Consider the following 22275-nt stretch of genomic DNA (forward strand, 5'->3'; position numbering starts at 1 on the left):
AGGACAGCATGAATTATCTTTGGTAGAAAAAGTCTCTTGCAAAAACATCAGGCAACTAAGGTTCCTTATGTAGCAACTGCTATAATTTTTATGAATGGACTTAATTCTGTTGGTTTCATTTCTTTTCTCCCCAGTTTCTTTTATAGCATGGGGCCCAATCCAATCGGAAAATGACATATATGCTGCAGGTTTTTGAAATTGCTTCAGCTTTTCTTCAGCTTAAAACAAACAATAATTAATGTTCCAGCACATCTTAGTGCTCATTTGCATTCTTCCAAGATAAATCTCATGTATATTTCCAGCATTGCATGGAGCACCAGGAAGTTAAAAACATGAGAGAAGCCTGAATGAAAAACCCAATGCCAGGTTTCTCTTAAATCTGAATTTATGTTCAAATTTTTTTAAATCACTGTACCTTTCCAGCTGATTAAAATAAATCCTACTGTAAATTCATGGTCATTCCAAATTGTTACAGATGGTCAGTGGCTGAGGGGACAACCTCATGTCCGTGTACTGCACTTGTTTTCAGAGCACAGTAAGGGCTTTCTGATGGCAAATAGGATATGTAAAACTCAGGACAAATTCAAAAATACAGAAAACCAGCTGGGCAATTCCACACAACTACTGAAAACCTGTGAAGCAACCAAAACTAAACCCATGCATGCAGCAAATTTAAAGGCATATGCAACAAGTGTTTCACACAGGAAACTGCATACTCCCTTTGCCCTTGTGATTTGAAGGTAGTTTACAGTCTGCTGTGGAGCACAAATAACTAGTGAGTACATTGTCTGTTTAGGGTTCAAAGTTATGGGTGTTTAGAAACATAATTTTCAAAGTCACATTGCTTTATGACTGTTCATATGTCTAAAGACTAATTATCTGTGACAAGCTGACCATTAGGGAAAAGCATTCATACACAAGATGACAGATGTTTTAACACAAATATAATGCCAACTTAGTAATATAGTAAAAAAAAAAAGATATGACAGGTATAAGTTTCAATTCATTGGAGACGTTTCAGAATACAATAATCACTTTCAAACTGATTAACCCTGTTAAACTAGGAACACAGTATTCCTTATTTAAACAGTGATTCCATTCTCAAAATTGAGTGATATAAAAGAAGATATTACTTCTGTGCCCTGTGACCTATTCCCTATCTCTATTCAGCCTTGACTGAACAAAGGTTTTGCTGCTTTTACTTTAATTTACCTAGAAAAATGAGAGACAATAGGAAAGAAAAACATAGGATGTAATTTCAAATATTTTTTCAACCAGCCACATACAATAATCCCCAACTTTATAATCCTTATTCTAATGCCCCACAAAATTGACCTTATATTTCTATTTCAAAAATAAAACCTGGAATTTTTGAGTGGAGAAAAAAACAAGCAAAATACACCATATATTTTCCTTTCATTTTGTATCCTTCATACCAAGAAAATGAAAGTTTTCCACAGTGCTCACCTATCCTGTCTTACTCTTGACTTTAGGGAAGTTTTGCAAATGTGAGTTATTCCAAACTGCAGACTATTCTGGAAGCATTAGAGCTGTTGGGACGGCCTGGTGTGTATGTTTTTAAAATGCCTCTGACCTGACTGTCCCAGCCTGGTGTCTGAGCTAACACAAGCTCAGCTCATGCCACAGATTCCAATAGCTTTCTAAGGAAGTATTCCAGCATCCAGCATCTATTGTAAGAAAGCCATAGTTGAATATTTTTCTTTAAATGCAGCAGCTAAGCTCATGTCCAGAAACTACAGGCATGACTGCAAAAATGTCATGAGTAGCCAAGGCAGCATTACACTTCTGGAAGGATGCACAGGGAGGAATACTTTATGGCTAGTGCTTCTTGTGTGCAGCACATTGTCTCAGGATTTTGATTTGGAGGGGAATTCTTTTGTGGATTGAGATTTGTTTATTTTGTTGCTTTTATTTTTTTTAAGATTAAATGTTTTTGCGGCCAACTAAATGGCAGTTTTCCAATGGGAAAGACTGCCCTCACCTTTTGCCCAGGGCAAGGAAAATAAAATATAAAAATCAAGTTTCATTTGTTGGACCTCATGAATAGATGCCTAGCACTGGAGCACTGGTCTGTTATCATGCCTCAGAATATAATCTGAATCTAACAAAATTAAATTCCAGATTAGTACTTATCCACCCAGATTGTATTCAATCATCTCAAGCTTTGGACATACAAGCAATCTATAAGATTTCTAGTCACAAGATTGTACCACAAAAATCAAATTTTGTCAAGCTTCCCATCTTGCAACTGTTCAGACTCAAGAGCTCATAACACCCCTACATGTGCAAAAAGAAGAGCTTGGTTGCCACAGCATTTCTCTTACAGCCCTGGAGCCATATCAGATATAGATTAAATTTCAATACAACCCAATGGTTTGGGGTTTTTTGTATGTTTATTTTAACAAACACCTCTGAGATGCAATCCTAGCACCATCTCCTGTATGGGTTGATGTGCAAAGCATAGAACAGAAGAGAATACCTTGCACTGTGTGAAGATTGACACAGTGGAATATATTCTTAGACCACTTTGTGGTCAAGAAGAGTAATCCACCATATTGTTTTCTTGCATTGAGATTACTCTAAGGCAAAAGAAAAAGAAATTACTTTTCTTAATTGCTCTACCCCAAATGCACATTTTGCTCAATGCAATAGCTCCTGCTTTTTTTCCCCCATTAAGGCTAGACTCAAACCAAAAACATTCATGCCCGTGAATTTGTTAGCTCCTTATATGTTCCTTTTGTGGAATCTGGCATCTGTATAATAATCAGAGACTATCTTAAGTACTGCACAACAGAAAGTATCAACCATATTATACAGCAATAAGGACAGTAACAACTGCTTACAAAGGCTTAAATAATTTTTTAAACCCTGTTTACACTGTGTAGTAGCTCCAAACAGTGGAAAAGCTGAGGTAACTTGACAACTTCCATACACTGCAGCAGTGCTGAGACTCTGAACTTCTCCTGGAGGGAGGAAGACATGGACAAGCAGAGCACAAAAAGTACAGCAGCAGGGTATAAAAACAGCTCCCCTGGAATATTTATTATAAATAGGAGTTAGCTCTGTGTAGTTTATTTTCTCCACATCATCATGTTTAACAGTACTCAATGGACAGTCCTTCCTAAATTCTCTCAACTTTTTTTTTAAACCATTCTATAGCTTTTCTGAATGTTAAAAAAAATCCTCTAACAATTGACGGAATCTAAAAATGTAACCAGTCATAGTGTAAAAAAAAGCAAAAACTCCTAAATTCCTTTTGTTTAAGTTTGCAAATCAACAATTTTCCAATTTGTATGCCATGGAAAATAGTGAGTGTCTTTCCCTGGCAGGTTCTTATCTTCTAATTTTACAGGTCTTTGTCATATTCTCTGAGGCTGACTCTTTCCTAGCAGGTGCAGCTTTAGTCTCTGCTCGTGTAAAAACTATTCCATATCTCTCTTCATTTATTCCTCTGCTACTGCATGGTTTTCAGTTAAGCACAGTTAAGCACACTTTTACTTCATCCCATTTGCAGCTCATTCATAAATATGTTAAATGGCAAACCCTCAGACTCAAAATGCTAGAAGGAAGATTCTCAGTTACCTCTCTCCATTGTGAAAGTTGACTATTTTTACTTCACCTTCATTTTCTGTCAAGTAACTATTCATCCACAGGAAGACATTTCCACTTACTTCATCAAGCTTAATTTCTTCAAGAGTTGTTTATGAGGGCTCTTTTCAGGAGACCTTCGAAGAATCTCAGCATACTGCACTAAGCAGAGCACACACATTCATGCTCATTGACAAGTCTAAAACTCTAGGAAAAAAAAAATCTAGTTGATTAGTGAGGTATAATTTCTCTTCAAGGTGTGCATGGGATAAAACAAATAAGAAATTCCTTTCATAAGCATCTTTAAGACATGCTTATAAGACAAAATTTGATTTCTTTTCTACTAATATGACCAGAGGAGAAGTCAGATCATCTGGGGAGTATTTTGCTACTAACCCTTAAAAATTGGCATAAATTTTCAATTTCATGTTCTGAGGCCACTTTAAGTAACAGATTTCACCTCTTCACTCATTAATTTCATGACTGAGAGATCTCTTAAAACTCATTATTGGATTGTGTCCACCCTTGAGATTTGTAAATATTAATTTATCCTTTCTTAATTTCTAAAATTACATATCATTGCTAAAATCTCTCTCAATGACAGTTCAACAGGAGTAGTTCCTTGACCTGCCTCACGGAGGCAAAAACTCCAGTGCGAGAACATTGACTACAGGCGCTGGAAACTGAATGTGACCATGCTGTATCTTAGATTAAAGCAGACTGTACCTCTACATCCTCTTACTTAGTGCAGCTTGTTTTCTTTGACCCAAATACTTGACTTTTTCAATTTTCAGTAGGATTTTTTGGGTATATACAAGTTTGGATGGGTTTGAGATTTTTATGGAAAGCTGATGTTTGGGTTTTTGGTTGGCTTTTTTGGGGAATTTTGTTTTAGTTTGAGGAGGAGGGATTTGTATATTTGTTTCTTTTTTTTCTTTTTTTTTTTGCTTTTAGACAGCATACTGTATACGCATAATGCAAGCAAAATAACAAGAATAACTGTAACCACATCTCCTCACCTCAGTGCCAGGCGTATAATTTCAGAACAATACTAACTCCAGTAGCATTTCTCTAAATTTTCACTGGTATAATTAAGAATCAAAATTAAAATAAAATAAAAATAAAATAAATTTTAAAAAAGCAAACCCAGAACGAACAACCAAAACCAAACAGCAGTCATACAATGGATTTCAAATTTTACATAATATAATAAATTTATCTTTGCAGTAAGAGGATAGTTCTGGCCTTCTAATTTTAAAATTATAATCCAACCTGGCCTTGAATATTTTGAGGGATAGGACAGCCACAACTCGTCTGGGCAACTTGTGCCAATGTCCAACCATTCTGACAGAACAGAATTTCTTCCTTATATGTTTTCTTCCTTTTATCTGAGGTTTATATGTATGCTTATTTTTTCATAGGAGAATACATCCCAAGGTGATCACCATTCAGCTACAATTCATTCTATTTTGCACAGAATTAAGGATAAAGAGGAAACAAAGTCTTGCATACCTAATTCTTGAATGACCAATATAAAAAAAGTTATAAACCTAATAGTAGTTGCAGGGGTTCTTCCTCCTGGGACCAGAACTTTGGCTGTGACAGAAACATAAGAATGATCTCTGACATATATGAGGCACTTTCTTCTTCCTCTAATCTTTGTTAGAATTTCTTCCAATGCAAGAGTACTGTGCCCTCAGAGCATAATTATTTCAATACTCCTTTTAAATCCCTGCAGTTGTACATCTTTTACTACACTGAGCTTCAGACAAACACTCAGCTGCTACCTTTACATAGACTGCATTAGGAGCAAAATTCTTTGCTAGGATCTTTATTAAGGAACATCTGAAATTTATGTCAGCATTCAAAAGAGGCTGCTTGACAAATTTCTGAAACACTGCATTTAAAAACTGCATACTTACTTCTGTTTCTTACCCATTGCTGTTTATATTTTCTAATTCTACCAATTACATGTACTTAAAAACATTGTAGTTTAAAATACAATTGTTTAAATTCAATTGCATTAGCAGCTGAATGATCTCTCAAAATTCTGGAGTCAGAGGTAACCAAGTTTAGGTATTTTTCAGACAAATTGGCAAGGGATTAATTAAATTTCCAACATTTTGATTTGCTTGTTTTGAACTCAGATAAACTTTTGTTCTTTTCAGTTGACTTGCCTTCTAGCACTCACAAATGCAAAAAGAGAGATCAACATCATTAGCATTCTTTGCACCCCAACAATATATTAACACATTTTCCTTACAGTGTGTACAGAATTATTCTGTACATCTTGAGGACTATATAGTAGTACATAATATTTCTTCAAGAGTTTTATGAAGGCAAAAGCAAATAAGGGGGAGTGAACATGACTTTTATCATCGCACAGCATCTTAGGCAATGTTTTTTGTCTTAAATTTCATTACAAAAATTGGTAATAGGCCAGATCCACACCCCACTGCAGCAAAAGCAATTGCAACTAATGTCAACAGGAACTGAAATGTTGAATATTGTTTAAGAATATTTTATGAAAGATCCTTGCTTATAAACATCCTTTTTAATTGTTCCTTATGCATTAATGCTAAAACTTGGATCAGATTTTATCTACTTATTAGAAACTACCTAACTTGTGCGGCTTTTCTAGTCTGGAATATTTGGAACCTCTTGTTCCAATCAGTATCCCATTTTGCTGCAGTAGCTCAAAATATTTTACTCTGATCACTACACATATTGTGAGGTCACAGCAATAGGACAGACAGAAGGAAAGGAGACATTTATGGCTCCCTACTACTGTTTAGTTAAAAATGTAGCTTATTCTGCTTTTGCAGAGTTGCTTGTGCCTCCGATCCACAGGGGATAATTTTTTGTTTTTCTCAGAAACTAACACCAATCCTCAAGACTACAGAACTGTCTGAATTTCATGATGCCTGTTCCTTCACAGGACCTTTTCCTCTGTATGTGCAATAGATAGAAGCTTTTCACCCCTTTCTCTGACAAGGCAGGCATTAATAGGCAATGCTGAACAATTCCTCATACTGTACAGCTAAGCTTTTTAGCAAAAGGAAAGGCATAAGCAGCTCACAAAATAAAACCTATAAGGCTAGTATCTCACTGACTTGGTTTAAAACTGCAGAGTGACAAAGGTTCTCACTGCAGAACTTTTTTTTACAATAGTGTGTATGTGTATATAAATACAGACAAGACAGAAATGAATGCTCTAAAAATAGTGAACTAGAATATTTGGAAAAATACACTACATGCAGGGTGTGCTCTGAGTATCCAAGCACTTCATCACAATATAAAAACAAGGTTAGCTGAAATAAAGACAATGGTCCTCAGCAGTTTTCCCTACAGACCAATAATTTGTCAGCACAAATGACATTACTGCTCAGAGGATGCTGAGGTGGATATTCGTCATTCCCCAATGGGCAGAGAAGACAAGGTTAATTCTTGGGACCTGGTCTTCCACATGAGAACTCTGTGCTCCCTCCACAATATACTGCCTTAACCAATGGAGTTTATGACCATGTTTGTCATCTGTTTCTGAGCCTGAGCCTTTTAATCTTGAAGCTAAAAGAATCCTCTTGCCTGCAATATCTGAGACATATATTCCCATGCTATAAAAACCAAAATTTACTGCTAAACCTTCTCCAATGTCTGTGAGGAAAAACTGTGCTTGGAGCTGGCTGGCTCCATGCATCTGCTGGCTGTCTCCATGATCTTGTTGGAGAAAGTCCATAGGAGGGCCACAAAGATGATCAGAGGGCTGAAGCACCTCTCCTATGAAGGCACATTGAAATTGTTCAGCCTGGAGAAGAGAAGGCTCCAGGAAGACCTTACAGCAGCCTTTCAGTTCCTAAAGAAGGCCTACAAGAAAGTCAGAGAGCGATTTTTTTATAAGGGCTTGTAGGACAGTAATAAGGGGACAGGATTTACACTGAGAGAGGGTCAGTTTAGCTTAAATATTGGGAATAAATTCTTCATGGTGAGGATGGTGACCTGGAACAGGTTCTCCAGAGAACTTGTAGATGCCCCATCCTTGAAAGTGCTCAATGCCAGACTGGATTGAGCTTTGGGCAATCCAAAGTACAGTGGAAAGCTCCCTGCCAATGGTGGGGGTAGTTTGAACCAGAAGGTTTTTAAGGTCCCTTCCAGTACAAACCATTTAAAAAAATTCAAACATATTATAAAGGAACCAATGGAGGGAGTTAGGGAGGACATCTGCAAAATAACTGAATCTGAGCATTCAGTCTGAAGCCTCCCCATCACCAGAAAGATTGCTAAGCACAGGGGATATACTAACACAGCAGGAGTAGTCTATAGCTTCTTATCCAACAGCATCTAGTAGTCACCATGTCAATGCTGTACAGTTTGAATATGTTCATTAGAGACACAAAGTGAATGCTACATCACAAGCAAAACAGGATGACATTCCGGACCACAAATGGAGTCAGTGTTTCAGAAGATGCATACAGGACCTCTTTTTCTGCTGCCTGTGAGAATTCTTAAAAACATTACTGTTAATATTCAGCATATATTCCCGAGAAGTGTCAGCAAAATGAGGATTTCTCCCCTCTTTCAGCCTTTACATCAAGAAAAGCCACAGCAGACAAAATTCAAGCAAGAATTCTGTCGGTTGGGTGCTGAAAAATCTCTCCTGATTCTCACCATCACATGGGAACGAAGTAACTCCAGGTCACAATCTGGAATGGATTCTCTAACAGATCAGGAGTGAAAGGGGCTAAAAGGCAAAATAGTATTGGGCAAAGTCAGACTGCTTTGTACTCACTCTGAGCTCTTAGAGGATACTTGTGGCTACAGACAGTTAAACTAAAGAATATTTTCCATTGCTGATAGTGTCCTTTTCCAGTGCTGTTTAAATCCTTTAAGATTTCACAGTTTAGCTAATCCTATTTCTTTTTAAATCACATTAAGCCCTTCCATGTGTCTTATGGATAGTGAAAAGAATGAACACATACCTTGCAAAGACAGCAGAGTAAGTCTCTCACATGAGGAGAAATGAGCTGGCTAAAATTCAAAGCTACATTTACCTTCAATACCCAGCAGTGAAAGCCATGGTTAAAGGATTGGGCAGTCTCCAAAACCCTTTCCAACTCCATTACTACAGCTCTTGGATATGCTAGGTCCCATCAACTGCCTAAGCAATAGACTTTGCACAACACCTTTTTTCCAGTGTTATGACATCAGACATAATAATTCCTTTACCAGCCAGAACACAAACATTCCAAATACCATTGCTGACAAAAACTAAAAAGAAAAAAACTATAAAACACAGAACACTTGTGGGTGTGCTAGCAGGGTTTGACTGAAGACAGTTTCACCCTGTCATTCTATTCCAAAGCCATACACTGCTACAACCATACTATCCCTAATTTTTTTTTCTTACATCTAAGCAAGATTTTGTGAACAGCAAATACTTGTTGTTTAAAAGCCACTACTAAGACAGAATTTAATTGAGAAGCTGAAAGACAGCCATACTCCATTTCCAAGTTCCTAAACTCTCAAACTCACCATTTTTGGTTTTGCTATAGAAAGTAATACCAATTGTAACTGACATAAGTGACTGAACCCTGTTAGACTTTTCCTGTGTACAGCCATAACCTCCTCAAATCTGATGCTTTACCTGCTGAAAAATGCTGAGTTTCTGTACATGAAACTTCACTGCATATCCCAATATGCTATTAGCTTTTCAAATACCACAGAAAACTAATTTTCTAGAGATTATTTTTCCCTCCCAGACCATAAACCTCATTCTTTCTGAGTCACTTAATGGATATGTTTCTCACAGCTCTATTCAAAGCAAAATAATTGCTGTACATTTCAAGATTATAAACCTCTTCTTTATATATATATATTATATATATTTATTTTTTTTATAAATCATCTCAGAAAAGTTTAGTATGCTATATGCTGGGACAGATCTCTACTATTGTCTCTTATAACAGTAGAACTCTAGCTTTACTGTGTAATGCTCTGTCTGCTAAATTCAAATGATAATCAAGTATGAGTTGTACAAAAAGGATGTTCTATCATTAACATTGCTCTGACCAATACAAAACAATGCTTTTTAATAATTGCTTGTGTTAAAAACAAACCCCACCTACAATCTGTTCTTTCTGGGTTTGTGTGCTTATTTATGTTGTCTATTGTAATTATTGCATGGGAAGACATATTAGTTGAACAAACACATTTGAAGCCACACTTCAAGTTTGCCACAATTCTATTTCTTCAATTTTAGAAATTCCTATTCTCAGAATTACAGGAGGAAAAAAAAAGACCCTAGGAATTGTAACATGGATAGCAGTTCTCTATGGGCCTGACTCCTCTTAGACCTCAATAATTCTATTAGTACAAAAGAAATTAAATCTACCGAAAGTTTGATCTGAATTATCTAAGCTTATACCTATACATTTAATTAAAAATTTAAGACACTCAGCACCTTGCATAAGACATTCTATCTTTATCCTGAAGGATGAGACATTTATCTGTAAACTGAAACTAAATGCCTCCTGGTGAGAAATCCTAGTTAAGTGTACCTACCTCAAACAAACTGCTAAGTAAGTGACGTCCAGTTATACCCAGAATAAACAATTTAGTCTAGCTAGAATGAAGACAATCCAGGAAAGACTACCTCAAATGAACATATATAGGGGTGGCTGGGATTCAGACAGCATATGCCAAAGCAAGCAATTTTATAATTTACACACATGCTCAATGGAACAGAGATGAAATAGAAATTGGTTTGCTGAACAATTACCTTCAGCATCAGCATGTTTGAAAAACAACTGTGATTTCAGAGATGCCAAGAATGGACTGACTATATGGAGTGTGATTTATAAACAACAGTCATAGAATAGGTTTTGTTTGCCTGGACGTTATTTGTTTAGAATTCATAGGACCAGACTTTTATCCCTCTAAGAAAAAGAGTAAGGAGGTAACAAAATAAATACATAAAAAAGCCAACAATCACAGTTATTGTCCATTTATTGTCTGATGCTCAGTGTTGTGCTCTCCCATAGATAACACAAAACTTGTGTCCATCCTGAGTTTAGGCTGTACAGTCACATTTTCTTCTCTTTTGTCAAACTTTATTATTTGAAAAGACTCCTGCAATGAGAGAAAGCCCTATCCACTAAAGTGAAGATAGAAGTATTATCTGTATTTTAAGATTACAGCGCGCTATGCATTTCAGTTTTACTTCCTTATTAAATTGCTAGTCTAGAATGATGTGGGACAAATCATAACTTAGAAAAAAACCCATAAATGAGGCATTTATTTGAAGCAGAAATCTGTGCAGGAGGAAGATGACATGAGCTAAGCTACATGTTTTTCTCTGAGCCAGGTTGAGTTACACTACTGTCTTGAAAAAATTTAGACATTGAAAATATATCCAAAAAAAAGGAAGGGCTGCTGTCCCAAGAGTCCCTTTGGGTTCCTCCTGCCCCCATATTGCTAAGGATTAAAAGAAAGATTAAGGCAAAGTCAAAATATGTTAATAAATATCAGAAATAGGGGTTAAATAGCAACAGTCTGTATTCCCTCAAGTACCAAAAAAAAAAAAAAAAATTTCATACTATCTTTTGAAAAATTTTCAGTCACTCTAATCAGCTGCCAATCTCTGGATGCCAAAGAGGGAAGTAGAACTGTGGGCCATTTTTCTGAGTACAAAAGGCCAAACTGGAGGGCTACTCTGTATGCCTAAATTCAGCCAGACAGGGATTGTGTTGTTCCCCCAGAGATGAGATGCCACCATGTCACCTGATGGCCGTGCTTAAGAGAAGGTGAAAAGGGAAGGGCTCTGCCACTGTGACCACAACCTTTGGCAGCCTGCTGGTTCAGCCTAGAGCACAGTGCAGTCCTCTCAGGGAACTGAAGGGAGAGTGTGCAGGTCAGATATGCACCGTAATGAGCTCATAAACATAAAACCAGCTCAAATAACATTCCCAAATTGCCTAAACTTTGAAAAACTTCTTGATTTTAGGGCTTTCAGCAAGTATCCCAAGTCACAGTGGTGAAAATGAGCAAAACCAATACTCCTCTATGTCAATATTAAATCCAGACTTGGAATGAAAGGGGAAAAAATAAGGAAAGGAAAAGAAGAACAATCCAGGAAGAAAGCAATTTGTTCTAGAGATTGAATGCACTGCCAATCAAATCTAAGAGCTCTTCAATCTGAAAATTACTCTATCTAATAACATAAAATGCAGAATTCATTTAATTTTTACAAGTTATTATGAACAAAGTGATGTTTACTTTTTTCTTTGAAATATATGTAGTAGCTTCAGTTCCATGCATTAATCAATAAAAAAAAGCTGAGAATTCAATTCTGAAGTGCAGTAAGCTCCATCCAATTATTTGAAAAAGTTTTTCCACTAAAGCTTAATTTTTTGCAAACATTTCATGATACTGACAGGCAGGCATAACTCCACTATGAGTATATGGTATACACCATGCCCAGGTGTCACCTTTTTCAGCTCCATTTCAGCAACAGCAGCATTGCAAACCTTATCTCACCTATACAAACCAAGTCTGACACCCCTTCAGTTGCCTATAAAAGCACATTTATTACCACAGAGTAAGTGAGATATTTAAGCCACACCTGGCAAAAGACACTAACAATGCTTCTCAGATTTAGAGTAGCAGATGGTGATAGCATAGCTGAAAACACATTTGGCAGGACAAAGAGTCATCTGTCCAGCTATTGAAGCCCCACCATTAGTGGCTAGCAAAATTCAGTTTGATTGTGTGAAATGAAATCAAAACAACTAATGCTTGGGAATAGTTTGACTGCTGGACTTACTGATTATATGATAGCAATTCTGACTGTCTAAAACTCTCCATAGTATCCCTCTAAATCCTTCTTTTCTTCAAGATATTGGTTTTCTTTCTGCAGTTTATTTGCTTTATAAGTGACAGGCTTGGATGTTCAATCTTGTCATTTTATATCCACTGCAGCAACTTATAAAGGCCCCATTTTACAAAACCAACATTCTTCTACATTGGCACCATGTTTATATAAAGCTTCATTGTACGATTATAAAGAAATTATTGTTTATATAATAAATTTTTTCTAGAATAAAAATCTACTTCCTTTGCTATCATGATGCCCAGGGAAGCTATAATGTAAAAAAATCTTACAAGAGATTCAAAGTACCATGAAAACAATGGAAAAGTTCTTCTGTTGGACAGTATAGCACGATCAAACAACCTGTAGAGGTGTGCAGTTTGTTGCATATTGTGTTTGACTTAGCTGTACTTATTTCAACGTAAAAATCAGTATTTCATCAACAGCAGCTGTCATTTAAAATTAAAATTCAAACTTGTTTGATTTGTTTGCACTCTAACCCATTTTCTCTATATTAAAGAGGATGCACAGTTGTCAGCAAGGTTATGTGAATTTCCATCAATACACAGCGTGCAGAAGTTGTATGTATAGTACCCCAAATCTACATAAAACCAAACATAAACCTTTTGAAATAGCAATGTTATTTACATGCAAGTTCACCCCAAAAACCTCTCTCTTCTCAGCACCTCTCATTCTGAATGGATGTTGTCTCCCTCTCTTCCCTATTCCCAGCATATAAGTTCCTCAGCTCCCCCTTAATCACTTTCTCTGCTTCAGTAGTTCACCTTCTCTCTGGACTGTTTGAAGATGAAGCTTTTATAATACAGCACTTACATAAAGTATTCTTAAGCACAGCTCTCCTTTAATAAACAGCAACAAAGCTCTCATTAAATAAAAGGAAAATCTCTTTCTTTGTAACATAGACTCAAGTACAAGCCCATTCCCAAAATGTAAAGTATGGCCAAGAAATTATAAATTCTCAGATATTTACACAAATCTGAACCTAAAAAATATGGATAATATGTCCAATCTGGACAAGAATACCACTAAGGATTTAGTTTTATAGCTATTACATGACTAATACTGCACAGCCAGGCTAGACTGCTGATATTCCTTGTCAACATCTTCCTGGGCATGCTCATGCAGAAGGAATGTGAAAACACTTGGCAATGCTGCTACAGTTTTAGCACATCTCCAGTTTCCTACTTGTTTTGGTATGACTTTTAATACAAATTACTGAGTCAAAATTCCCATATTAAAATTAGGATAAACACTTGAAAATGTGCATGTCCTGTTTGATGTGATATGCAATCCATCCTTAGAACGAAACTCTCCCACTCATAAAAGCATGCCTTGGTAGTGAATAAAACACTCCCCCTCTTCCCACACACGCACAACTGGACATCGACTTTCAAAGCCAGGAACACTCTTTGCAGCAAGGATCAAAGGAACCATGTGAACTAAAAAGCAGGAGATGGAATGAAAAAAATTCTCCATGGATTTCAGCGAGAAATAGGAGTGTTCCATTCCTATATTTCTGAAAGCACTTTACTTGGGCACTCAGAAAAAACCTCTTTGACCTTCTATAATCCAGAACACTAATTGTTGGTTTGGTTTTCAAAAAACACTTTGTCCAGCTTGAGCTCAGCACGAGCTGTGTGACCTCACTTAATGACACACCTATCATAGACATCTACATCATGGGAAATGGAGCCAAGCAAGAGCGCTGGCCTACAGACCCAGTCCCACTGCCAGGGCAGCTGGGAATAGCAGTGTCCTTAAGAAGCTGTGCCAACATCGCCTTTGAGACATATTTGGAAAGAGAAAAGGCAGGAAAGCCTCAGCAGACATCTGGAATTCCTAAGTGGATATATAATTACAAAACCTGATTCAGAGACCAAATCAAGTGGACCTGAAGGTTCTAGCCACATATGCTTAACCTGATTTATCACGTTTCCAAATCGTATCCTTCTGCTGTTTTATCTTACACAGCTGGCTTAAAACACAGTCAAAGAATCAAACTACTAATCCACTGTTTATTTCTGCCATCCAAAACCTGAAAAATAATTCACTTGAATGGTCTAGAGAGCTCCATGATTTGCTGGACGATTTATTATTTCATATAGATGTCTTTTCTAGTTTGTTCAGAGCACATAAAACATGCATAAGCCCTTAGTGCCTATATGCACTCATTAGATAACATAACACCAATCGGCCTTCTCATGAGCAACTAGAAACCTAGCTGGATTTCCAGGGTGAACACCCAATACTGCTAAATGAGAAATCAATACAGCTCAATAGCGTATTTTGCAAGACAAGTGCTGCTTTTACTCCTGACCCCGTGCATGGAGCTTAACACAAAGATATCCTACCCGAGCAGAGAATGTCTCACCTACAGTCACAGCAGAGAACATGCTGTACAAGCAGGCTAAAATGTCAACTCAGTCAGATATTTGATTGCATGCACTTGATAGAAAGACAGAGTTTAATTTCCCTGTAGCAAACAAGATATTCTTGGGAAACTTGAATATGCACTTGAGTATCAACTAGCAAAGATACTGTAGCTTATACAAAATGAATCACAGTACGACAATTTCAAACAGGAACATTCATAATTTTAAAGCCAAAGTCAGTATTGTACATAGTAGTTGTTGAAGAAATATTCCTGGAAGATAATACAGCCAGAAATAGAAGTATATACATTATATATAAAGCCTACATTGATCAGAGACTGCACAAAAGAGTTTGTCAGATAGAAGAGAATCACAGTGGTGCAAAGCTACTGATTTTAATATATCTTTTTCCAAAGATACATTTTTTTCTTTCATCTACATTATCAACGTGATGTTCTGCTCTTGAGATTGAGTGGGCAGTGCAGCAGGGAGCCCACAGAACACGCCCACACGCACGGCCAGCCTGTGATGCAAGGCTCTCTCCCTGTTTGCACAGCCCCAGCACTGGCAGCTGCCTCTTGCTGTGCTGTGCTGACTAAGAGCATCGCAGGCTGCAGCAAAGAGGAAAACACTCATCTCAATACTGGCTTCACAGCATGCAGTTCAAGAGGGTTTTCTACCTCTACAGAGGACACTGCAATGGGGAGAGACTGGTTTTATTATACATTATAGTCTCTCAAAAATTACTAGACTCTTAGAAATAAAAGGCCTTCAGAAATATCTTTTATTTGTGGTTTGTCTAAAGTTATTTTTAATGTCTTCTCCTCATGCACAGCATGTGTAACAAATACAGTACTGTAATCCTCACAGTTATAGCCTGAGTAATGCAATTTTTGACCCTTGTTGCAACCCTCTTGACATGAATCTCAATGGAGATGACAACACATGTATTTATTTCTATGTGTATACATTCTCTCACAGGTTTTTCCCAAAAATCTTAACTGCAGCCTCTCTGGCCTAATATAATACACATTCTTGACCCAGTTCAACAGTAACTTGCATATGCCAAACTCATGTAAATTCTGCACTCATCAGTAAAGTTTTGTATCTGCAGCCATTATCTCCCGTCAGCCAGGTAACACCATTAGTGCCCCTTCCCTGCTTTTCATTGCTCATGCTGGGACCTCATGCTTGCCCCCTTGCATTCTGCCCCACATGGGCTTACTTAATACAATTTTCACACACTCATCTTACTTCTCTAAGTCTGGCAAAATGCAGTTTCAAGGGGTCTTACACTCATGGGATTTTCACGGGCAAAACTTCATCAACATACTTCCTTTTTTAGAGTTTACTGTTACATATCTAGAAGAAAAGCCTGGGGGAAAAAAAGAGGACTAAGGGGCAGACCTGTTTTTAATCCATTAAGTATGGGGAGAGAAAAACTCAAGCTTTTAGACTTGCTTAAGTGCCACTGTTGTAGTACAATGGAAGTTCTGAAAATTTTAGAGAAGAGTCAAAGAATGGTGCTGGTTTTCTTAAGTTTCTTGGATGAAGGACTTCTCTCTGCCAGGGGCCAGATAGGTAAAGAATGGGGGTCTCCTGCAACCTCAGGTCCCTACAAAAATAGTACACTGAAGGCTGTAATCACTTTATTAAACTGAGACCCCTCACCCAGCTTTCTTTGAAAGCAAGAAGATAGGTAGCCAACTCATCAAATGAGAATCCAAAATGATAAAGACTGATCAACCCACTTGCTCAGTAAAGCTCTAATAGATATGAGTTTAAGAACATCTAAGCTTTTTATGATATAACACAAGAGTATATCCCAAGAAGGGTCAATTCCATCACAAAATCACTATCAGATTAACCCAAGACAGCTTTTTCCCAGAAGATTTTCTATTCCTGAGGCCACATCCTTCCTCAAAGATGTAACACTCAGCACTTCAATCAGAAAGAGAGATGCACGCAGGCATGCAAACAGTACAAGTGCTGCTCTACACTGGAGATCTGGGCTTTGCTCTTCCAAATTCAGACTCCTCCTCATGCAGGGTCACAAACAAAGGCTCTGCAGTTTATCACCAGGAAATATTCAGTATTCAGTGTCTAATGCCTTGAAAACTTCAAGAAATGCATAAGAAGGCAGCAAAAGAAAAGAAAGAAAGGAGGGTCATCTTCAGTCACAAAACATCTTCATGTTATAAAGACATATCTGGAACATGTTCTTGAATAACTCAGATAAATTGTGTCCAGTCTCTAGAACTGTTCTGGCTGCAATAGATTTGAGTGAAATTTTTATCTGCAAGTGATCTTGAGATGAAATTTAATTTTAAAAATAGCTAGGGATTAGAGGTGAGGTTTTTTACAGGTGGGCTTGCTTTTGGGGTTTTTTAATTTTTTTCCTAATAGAAAACTCCTATATTTAATATTGAATACTCAAAGCAAATAAATACATCAATTATATATCATAAAATACTATCTACATATTAAATAATCAGTTATCTTCAAACTTCATAGATTTATTTTCCATGTTTTTTGAAAGCTACTTGAATGTGACTCTAGGGCAAATAACAATGAAAAGCTGGCAGTATGGAAATGCTTTCACTGTCTTACTTAGCATCACAGTCAAGAAATAGCTACACTGGCATCCTTGCCAACTAGGTTCATATGTCAACTGCTACTCAGATTATTTGGAGGCAATAGTCCAAAGAAGCTGTCTTAGTGAGGACTGCAAATTACTGGATCTTTATTCCCCACTTCAAAAATACTTAGGAGTACTGTATGAAGCATCAAATGAAATAAAATTTAGGAAATACCACTACTATATGGGCCTGGAGCAATGCAGCATCTAGAGTTATTAGATTATTGAAATTATTTTATCTGAAAACCATACACAAAAATCCAATTAAAAATCTACATTAAGAACAAAAATGACAAGGTTTGTGTCTCAGCTTCAGCTCCCCTTCACAGTTCCAGCATACATAGGTAGCTCTGTTCATGGTTAAAAAAAAATGTGCAGGTTCCATTTTTTGGACCTGTTTACAAAAAAACATACAGATCTGTGTAAACTCTTCCACAAAGACTGTTTAAGAGAGAGGACACTGTAATTTAGAACCAAATCAAGCTCATGAGTGGCCAGCTCTGACAATGAGCAGGGCAAACCTGAGCCCGTTTGTACCTTGCATCTGTCCCAAAGGACGGCAGAGAAAGGATCAGAAGAAATGCTGTGCCAGCTCCCCCCAATCTCAGTTCACTGCTTTCCTCCTGTCCTCCACAGGATCAAAAAGATGCTATTTCAGATTTGACAAAAAGATATGTATATCCTTCTTTTGATCTCTTTGGATTCTAACTTTCAGTTCCTGTCCTCCCACACACACCATTTCTGCGCGGTGAAACCGTGCCAATACCACTCAGAAGACTCCTGCACTCCTACAGACCAGAAGCTAGACGTGCATTTCATAAAGGTTAAAATACTGACGCTGAACTGATCTGAGTGGTAGCAAGACAAATACAGTATTCCATACCACATTTACTAAAATTTTTGAGAACAAATGAAACCCAGTTCCATCCCACCAGGGAAAATAGGAATGAATGTTCTGGGACAAAACCCAGCAAGGGCACTCTTCTAAATTGATGGTGTTATGCTACAATATATTAGAAGAGTAGCAAGAAACCCAAATACTCTACACAACTGAAACACATGCAAAATATTCCATCTGAATTTGTCTCAGTATTTAAAGATCAAAGATAAAATTATTTCAGACAGGATGCTTCTTTTCCAGACAACATGCTTAAGACTAAAAAAAAAAGGCCTGTTTTAATTAAGATTTTGGCACTGGCTTTTGAACATCACAAGTTTGTTAATTTTATGTGAAGCAAAATAAAATTATATTCTCAATGGACTTCAGCAAATTAAATGAAAATATTTCCAGCAGCCAACTTGAAAAGGGATATCATTAAAGCACTGAATTCAATCTTATCTGTAGTTACCACTTAAACTTCTAGTCACGACACATTCATTCAAAACAAAATAGCAGATTGTAATGTGGGCTGATATCTGAAGGCATTTCATAAGCATACTCATGCTGAAGTCTAAATTTTACATGATCACTAGAGAGATTACCTTTGAACTACTTACAAAAATGTTTAAATGCCTTTGTTCTGCCTCTGAATTAGCATGTGGCATTGGAAAATTCAATATTATTTCTTACCATTTACTTCCCTTGACTAGTTAGCTGAAATAATGCGCAATACAAAACTGGAGATAATTTTCTCTTCAAACAGGAGTGGTATTAGAGGCAGAAAAAAGATCATTCAGCTATTCAATTTACATAGCTTTCAAATTTACTGTCCAAAAATCCCAGGTTAGGGACATAAAGAATAGATGTAATTGTCATTTGCTGCATTAGGATTATGATTTTTCTGTTTGTACTGGGTAACACTGATAGTTCAATATGTTGTTAAATGAAAAAATTGCTTTGACACTTGTCACTGTATCTTAAGCTAGAAAATGAGTGTGGTTCTTAATCAGAGCAGACAAAAGTACTGTACTGTTTGATGAAAATTACAATTTCTAACTGGCTCTGTGTAAACCATTCTCACCTAATGCCAAGCCCTTAATGATAAGTGCTGCTAGGAAACACTCCTGGGCAGCTCTGTGCATGCAGTCAGTTAATTAGGACTTCAGTGGAGAACAGTTCATGAGATTATGTACAGTTGCAACACAATTAACTTGTTTATCATTTCTTACAAACCTGCAATGTTTGTCTATGTGTGGAGCACAGATTGTTTGCATATAATTTTAACCTTTGTTCAGAGGGTTCCAAATCTATAAGGGTTTGTATGCCTTTTCTTTTTAATAGGAAAACAGACTAAATCACAGTGTTTACAACCAAGCTTTGTCTCTGTCACTTGGTTTTATGATTCCATATATAAAAATTAGCTAGATCTGTGCTTACTATAGCCACCTGCTGAAACTTCAACAGCAAAATAAGATCTATAATTGGATATACAAAAACAGAAGCCCTAAAATTATAGCACAGGCCTAAAATTTGCAGCAGGGATAGTGAAATTCTGCAGCAGTGTTTATGTGTGGCTGTCAGTAGTTGTAACACCCACAGAATCTACCATTAGCAGTTTAAAAAGGCCAAGAAAAAAAAAAAAATCCTTTGCACACAACCTTCTACTTTTAGCGGGTTTAATTGTCTGTCGTTGCAGGAGCTCTTCCCTGTTCCTTCCACTGCTCCAGAAGGAGAGCATGGACCCCATGCTCTACAGGAGAAATGCATGCCATCTTCTCCACACCATGTTTAGGAATCTAGGTAAAGGGGAGATAAGAGCATTTAATTCCTCAAGGCTTCCTCAAAATACCACTGAAAAATACTCTCTTACAGCATGATAACAACATTTTTAGCTAGTATATTTTTCAATAGAACCCACTTCTATTTACTAGAAAGTACTAACCCACTTCTATCTACTATACTTCTGCAGTGATTAAAATCCATATACAAGACACAGGTAAAGAAATAGGCTCTTCTTCGTGTATAGCCTTAGTTTGTAGCTTTATTTACAGAATATCTCAGCAGTTCACTTTATAATCTCCTACTGAGTATAACCCCAGAAAAGCTCCTTGTACGGAAATACTGGCAGAAGTGAAGGACAGGGTTTTAGGACTTTAGCCACTGCATCACCTAAATTCAACCAAATTTAAACTCAACCATACGAGTGGTTAGAATAATAACAATTACTTTGATTGGCACTCACTAGCTGCTACAACATAACAAGAGTTCTAAATCCACTGGAAAAGAATAAAATAAATACTTCTGCTGTCAAGGTATGGCATGGCTCAGCTCTGGCACATCCTGGCTACACTTGATATACTACATTTGATACTGGAGACACATCCAAAGCTCAATCATGTTCTAGATCTTACAGACCCTGCTCCAGGTGGCCTCAAAACTATGAGGGCAAACCTCAAAATTCTCCAACATATACTGGGGATCTGGCCCAAAATCTCAGAACAAATTTTGTCCCCAATTCTGATGTTGAGCAGAGAATTCAGACTGCAACATCTAGAAAATATTATGCTGACTATGTAGAGCTCTGGTATGACTCAGAGGAGAAGGACAAATCTACTGCAGGCTCTTTTGAATTTAAAGCCCTAGAGGAAAACAGTGTGTTTTGTACATGTTTTGATGTTTGTACAGCCTCTCCTTCTGGCAGTTCCATTTCCTCTGGAAGCAGAGAAATCAGTCAGAGCTGTTAATAGGCCAAGGTAGAACTGATAAAATTGTTAAGGATGTTCTCTTTTCTGCCTGTCCAGATAAGGTGGTGTTGACTGGGGAGATGCTCACACCATTTCCACAAGAACTGAGAAAATCTTTGTCTCACAGAAAATATGGAATGCTCTGGTGTTCTTGCTTCTCTCTCTCCGGCCACCAAGAGAGAAGCAACGGCCACAGATGCCTAGGCAAGTTACAATAGTGCAACATACAAAATCAAAGAAAATCAGTTAAACTGAGGAGGCAGGGGGGAGACTGTGAAAATAAAGTTAGTAAACAGAGGCAGGAAAAGAAAATTACAACCTCAGAACCTAAGTAAAGCTGCAAGCTGCATATGACAAGGGCACATGAATGTGTGTCCTGTCCCTTAGCTACACAGTCCAGAGGGGGCTGCTATAAGTGCCAAAAGCACACCACAGCATCAATCTGACAGCCAACAGCATTAGCTAACTTAGGAGAAGCCAGGAGTTCAAAAATGGAGAAAGTTTCATTCTATATTGTTAGCACGTGTATCAGCTTAAGCACCAAGGCAGTCAATGTTGTGCCTGTGAATGCAGGGACTGACAATCCCATCATTGACAGGTACCTGTGAGTCTCTCCGAATGCTGCGGTACTAAACATCACTGACCTTGGGAGCTGTAACATTGCAGGTGTGCTTTAGCACAGGCAAATCCTATTTGGAGGTTCACTAGGCCTGCTTGGGGCCCAGATAAGAGACTATTTATTTATTACCTCTCCTTTCTGAACACTCATCTTCTGCTTCACGGACCTGTTTTCTGAATGCTGCAATATTTCCCTCACACCTCAAGATGACCAGATACAGAAAAGTCAGCTCTATCAAGCTCGTTAAACTACCCTTTTGGTTTTATTTTTTCTTCACTTAGTAGCATTTAGGCTTCTCAAAAATCTTCAGTCATGGTAGCTTTTATAGCATTTATATGGAAGCTTAAACCTCTAATCTATTTCCTCACCTTTGCATCAGTCAGAGGGCACAGCAACTGTCACTTACTAGTGCTTATAAAAAGTACATTTTAAGCTATAGTAACTGACTGGATAATTTATGAGTCCCAATATCTCATTGCAGTGGCAATGCTACTTTAGAAATTACTTTTTTTTCATTTCTGGAGAAACT

General features: G+C 37.3%; 1 long non-coding RNA gene across 3 annotated transcripts in view; it reads right to left on the minus strand.

Annotated features, from left to right (window-relative positions):
- Window positions 1-22275, minus strand: part of LOC135447328 (uncharacterized) — an 80503-nt gene that overhangs the window by 27635 nt on the left and 30593 nt on the right. For all 3 annotated transcript variants that reach the window (XR_010440069.1, XR_010440071.1, XR_010440070.1), the window contains one exon: window positions 20042-20179. This is a non-coding gene — a long non-coding RNA (uncharacterized LOC135447328). The remainder of the gene's footprint in view (window positions 1-20041; window positions 20180-22275) is intronic.

This window comes from Zonotrichia leucophrys, chromosome 4 (genome assembly GCF_028769735.1).
Source record: "Zonotrichia leucophrys gambelii isolate GWCS_2022_RI chromosome 4, RI_Zleu_2.0, whole genome shotgun sequence".
Classification (NCBI taxonomy): domain Eukaryota; kingdom Metazoa; phylum Chordata; class Aves; order Passeriformes; family Passerellidae; genus Zonotrichia; species Zonotrichia leucophrys.